Source organism: Megalobrama amblycephala, linkage group LG3 (assembly GCF_018812025.1).
Source record: "Megalobrama amblycephala isolate DHTTF-2021 linkage group LG3, ASM1881202v1, whole genome shotgun sequence".
NCBI classification, from domain to species: domain Eukaryota; kingdom Metazoa; phylum Chordata; class Actinopteri; order Cypriniformes; family Xenocyprididae; genus Megalobrama; species Megalobrama amblycephala.
Window position 1 is genome coordinate 2,651,968 of NC_063046.1, and position 5,686 is coordinate 2,657,653.

The 5,686-nt window shown below is 33.6% G+C and overlaps 1 long non-coding RNA gene across 1 annotated transcript; it reads left to right on the top strand.

Annotated features, from left to right (window-relative positions):
- Positions 1-1,745: 1,745 nt before the first annotated feature.
- On the top strand, positions 1,746-4,494 carry LOC125264287. Its single transcript, XR_007184050.1, has 3 exons — positions 1,746-1,996; positions 3,541-3,629; positions 4,139-4,494. It is a non-coding gene; the product is annotated as an uncharacterized LOC125264287 (long non-coding RNA).
- The last annotated feature ends 1,192 nt before the right edge of the window (positions 4,495-5,686 follow it).

The window sequence follows — 5,686 nt, forward strand, 5'->3', positions numbered from 1 at the left end:
ACGCTGTTCAGCCAATCAAGACCATTATGCAAATTAGTAACAAACCTACATAGGTTCAGCAGGAAGTGAGACTGAATTACTGACGACTCGTTTCAGTTCAGAATTACTTCTTCCTTTTGGGAGGAAAAAAAAAAACTTGATTTTGATCTTTGAAACTTTGCAGAACTTTTACATTCACAAACAGTTTATTACACACTGCATGAAATATATCTGAGAAAGCATAATAGGGGCACTTTAAAATCAACATGTCCTATTAATCAATCTACAATATTTTACCACTGCTTTAAAACAGAAATACTATAGTGACTAATTTCTTAAACATCAAACATGTGAACATCAAAATTAAAGACGATGATCAGGTGTCAGAATAATTTTTTTTTTAAAAAGCCATCCAAATAGAAACAAATCAACTGAGTGGCACCTTTAAGGAGACTGGGAAAAATAAATAAATAAAAAGCTAAAAACACTGTAATCTCTCGACAGGACTCCTGTCACTAACTCTGTGTAAACCACATGAGTATGTTCTGATCCAAGAGTTAATGTCATGGGAAAACGCGCAAGATTACTGCAGGAAAAACCATATCGACCTGGCCACGGTTCAAAGCGATGAAGACTGGACGAATCTGGAAGAAGTTGCAGTCGAAAAAGGGTTTTATGGATTTGCCTGGATTGGACTCTACGATGACATCAACAGCTGGCGATGGTCTTATCAGGATGAGAGCCTGGAGTTTGAGTCCTGGTATCCTGGCCAGCCGGATAACTCCGGTGCGGGACCGCAGTGTGTCGCGATATATTCTGACGGAACCTGGAGTGATTACAGTTGCGATAACACAAGATATTTCGTGTGTAGCGACGGTGAGAAACACTCTTTATTGATGCTTATTTCAGTGTATGCATTTATTACATTTACATTGATTTATCCAAAGCGACTTTCAAACGAGGAATACATGATATGCATGAAGATATTAAGGGTTAGTTCACCCAAAAATAAAAAACAGTGTAAACTACTGATTAGTTTATAAAGTTATAAGTATGGATATTTTTTCTTACAAAAACACATCACTTCAGAGGGCCCCTGGAGCCAGTTGGATTACTTTTATGATGCATAGATGCGCTTTTTTGGGCTTCAAAATCTCAGTTACTATTCGCTCTCATTATAAAGCTTGGAAGAGCCAGAATATTTTATTATTATAACAGAAAGAAGAAAGTCATATACACCTAGGTTGGCTTGAGGGTGAGTAAATTAAAAGTATATTTTTCATTTCTGGGTGAACTAACCCTTTAATACAGTGACTATAATGATTAGGGGTAAAATTGCTTTATTTTGAAAGGAAACATAACTTGCAGATCAGATGTTGATTCAGAAGCCAATTCAATGAACGATTCTTCAGACTGATTCAAATCACTCACTTGAGTGAAAATGAATCATTAAAAGAAGCTGCTCAAATGAGTCATTTGTTTGTGAACTTCAGTTGTTTTTGTTTTTATGTGCAACGACTCAAAAGGATGTGTTATTCGGTATATCACCCACCTCTAAATTTATATAATCATTTCATCACACAATGATTTTAACTCTTGTGTAAGATCTACAATTTCCAATTTCCTACACTTTCTAGTCATGATTTTGATGTCTTGACTCTATTTTCCACAGAAAGTGCCAATGCAACAGAGAAAATGGTTTTAATCAAAACACAAATGACGTGGCTTGATGCTCAGAAGTACTGCAGAGAGCATCACACAGACCTGGTTACCATTAGGAGTCAAGATGACAACAACCAGATAGCCAGCTTGCTTAACCTAAAAGCTGTGAGTGAGGCCTGGATCGGACTGTACCGGGACAGCTGGAAGTGGTCAGATCAGGCCAGCTTTACTTCCTCAACTGAACTCGCTGTTCAGAAACTTACCGGGGCCAAAGAAGACTGTGCTGGTACAGATTATTATCGTACTACTGACGATAAATACTGCACTGACCTTCATTACTTCTACTGTAGCACAGGTAGGTCTGAGCTGGACTGTCTGACAAACTGAATAGCACAATATGAATGGAATTAATAAGGGAATCATGAGGGAAATTCAGAAAGATTTCATAAAAATTACAAAATTAAAATACCAATTCATTTAATTTTAAAATAAAACACTTACTAAAAAAAAAAAAAAAGATGAAATTTGGTCATCTTCATGTGAACATAACATGCAAATGTTTTTCTTTTCATTATTATTATTATTATAATAAATGTACTTATTACTATAAATATATATTTTTAATAGAATGCAAATGTTTTTGGAAATAAATTTAATTTATAATAATAATAACAACAACAACAACACACAAATGTGCTGTTTTATTATCATAAATACCAAAATAATTTGTTATTTCTTATAAATTTAAAAATATTACTGAAACAGTAATATAATCAGTTCATTAATGAAATAATAAACACTCAAATAGCTAAAACTGAGATAAGCCATTTTTTATGATTTTTTTAAATAACAATTGGTTCTTCTTCAGTTTGTTGGTGAAATATAAACATTTAAACTGTAATAAGTCATTTTCGTGACAGATTTATTCAAACATAGCTACATTAAATGATGAAGACATCACTAACAGGTCAATGTGTAATACAGTGCAAATATTTATCAAAATGCTCTTCTCTAGAGTTATTTTTTGCTAGTTATTTTTATATTCTTTCTATTTTTATATTAATTTATATTTTATATAAATGTAAGGTTAAGTGAAACACTGATTGATCGATTACATGAGATATTTCAGTCAGTGTACCTTCCGATGTTCATTCATGTTTATTGGCTGCTGTAACTAGTAGTAAAGAGGAAGAGATGATCGGTTCACGAGACTCAACAAAAACTGTACATTTTTTAAAAATTTCTCAAAATAGACAGAATTTTAAATTTATCCATGTTGTGTTTGGAAATGTATGCTGAACACAGTCAAAACGTGCCATCTGAGAAGCACTAATTAAACACCATTTCAGCCTGAATCCGAATTTGGTGCATCCCTATTTATAAATATTATATAATTTATAATAATAAAACAATGCATTCCCAGTTCTCTGATGTTGGTTATAGAGCTTAAAGTAGAGCAGACTATCTACAGGAAAAGCCAGATTCCACCAAAACCCGAATCCTTACTAGAGAAGTGGTCAGTTTTTCTGCTTGCAAATTATGCCATGTAAATAGCGAATCCACCATGGCGCGAGCGCAACTGGCTTTTAAAGGGAATGGGAGATGAAACTCTATTTGGTTTATTGCATGTTATGCCCAAAACACACCCATTAAGACAATAGGGACAACCCTTTTAGACCACGTGCCGACCATTTTTCTCGTCCTTAAACTAGACCATGAGCTCAGATCATTAAAATAGGGCCCTTCATCATACACCCAACTTAAAATCTCACAGGGGCTCTTTAAGTAAATATTTTTGGTTCATGGACAAGAAGTTTGTGAATCCCTGATCTACATATTCATAAAGTAAAATATAGTAAAACAAAGTAAAGTAAGATATAATGTGTGCTTGTCCTGCAGTCAAGAAGAAGCAGCAGGTGATCCGAGTGCAGGTGAAAGCCAGTGAGAACGCAGACGACGCTACACTGAGTGCACTCGTCTTACGCAAGGTGGATTTTATAACACTCATCTGACTAAAATTAATTGTGGAATGTATTAAATTCAATACTGACCCAACTCAAGATCAATCTGTGCTGGCTGGATGATTTTCATTAATGTATTACAGTAGTGCGAGTCTCATGAGGATCATCACGCTTGTGCAACAAGACTTTATTCACACACTGGATTCCTTTTGGTGACGAATGTGTTCAGATTTGGAAACCGCTCTCATGAAAAATATAATCCATCGCTAAAGCCTCATGCATGATGAACCTACAGGAGTTTGCAATGAAAACCATTGTAGATGAGACTGCAGAAAACATCAGGATAATAGGATTTAAGAAAATAATCATTTTCGAGCATTTGTTCAATGAGTTGGTCAGTCATTCCTCACGAAATGACAAAATATGCTTTGTGTTTTGAGCTTCACCAGTTTCTGCACTTTTGGCAAGATTTATAAAATATAAGAGATAATTTTGAGGATGAACTTGTTTAATCAAAGCCTGTTTTTGTGGTTTAGTTACAGCAGACGCTGGGCGATCAGGACGTCACACTGACATGGAAGAAACAACCGAACGGAAAAGTCTTCCAGAAGAAAAAGACTGTGGGAAAAAGTAGTAATACTTCAACTTGCTGAGTCATGTTTCTTACATTGAGTGAAATTTCTCTCATATTAATGCTTCATTTCATTCTTAGCTACAGATATCTGAATTAAACTAGATTAAATCACAACTTACAAGTAATTAGTCAAAAATAAATTTCCATATATTCATTTTTCATTTATTTAGCAGACAGATATGTACACCTGAATATGAGCGAACAAATGTAAACATGTTTTAGCACTGTAAAATCTTCATGAAGAATAAATAAAGACCTAAAAACACTAGTGAACTTCACACAAAGGCTACTTCATATCAGTATGCGCTAATAAACTGTTGTTTCTTTGCATTTGTACTCTGATTCAGATACACATGTGAATGCACATTTACAAAAACATTTGAGATTATTACGCAAATGTAAGTGGTTTGATGGTTGTGACAGAGCTGACACAATGACTGTTACCACAATTACTCCATACTCAATCATTTACTGATCATCTTAGATGTGAAAATAATTAAATCACAGAATTTAAATGACACTTTGGTGCTAAATGGTAGCAATAGAAATAAAAGACGGAAAGCCACTGCATGTGTGATTAGTACTTTTACTGGAAAAAGAAATCCAGCAATTTTGCTGCCATTTAATCAGTCTTCAGAGATGAAACTGCATTATATGATGAACAGATTTAATTCAGGCTTTTATTTTATATATAATCTTTAAAAGCAATGTTTTTGTTCATCTCTATTCTAGTAATTCTGGTATGTTTACTATAGAACCCCTAAAGGGACATGGTGATGGAGGAAAAAAAAAAAAAAAAAAAAAAAAAAACCTTAACATACACTTAACTTAAAAGCAAATTTGCAATGCAAATTAACATGTTGAAAAAATGTTGAATAAGTGCAAGTTTCACAATATAAGGCCTGCACCTTCACCTTCTCTGTCTTATTTTTCATTGAGTTAAGCTTGAAATATTAATATTAATATTTGCCTCATATCAGGCAAAAAGTTCATGCAAACAAACAGCATCATGAATCAGTAGCATGTCATTTCATATATTCTTTTAAAGGATTAAAAACATTCAGCATGGACTTTTATCCAAAGCAACTTATAACTGATGCAAGCAATTTATCATGAGAGCTAATATATTTGCTACAGCATTTATTAATCTTTGTTTATGTTAGTTAATAAAAATAGTCATTCATTGTTAGTTCATGATAGTTCACAGTGCATTAACTAATGTTAACATATGAAACCTTATTGTTTGTGCTTAATAAGATTAAGATAAAACTGTTATTCGTTTTCATGGTAACACTTTACATTAAGTGCAACCATAATCGCACTCTCTCAATATTCAAAGTACAAATAAGACCAAATTTTTCTTTGATACAGAGCTGAGAGATGGTTACAACTACACTGCCCAGCCTAAAATAGCTTTCATATTGAGAGATATTTGCATTAATCAGGGAGC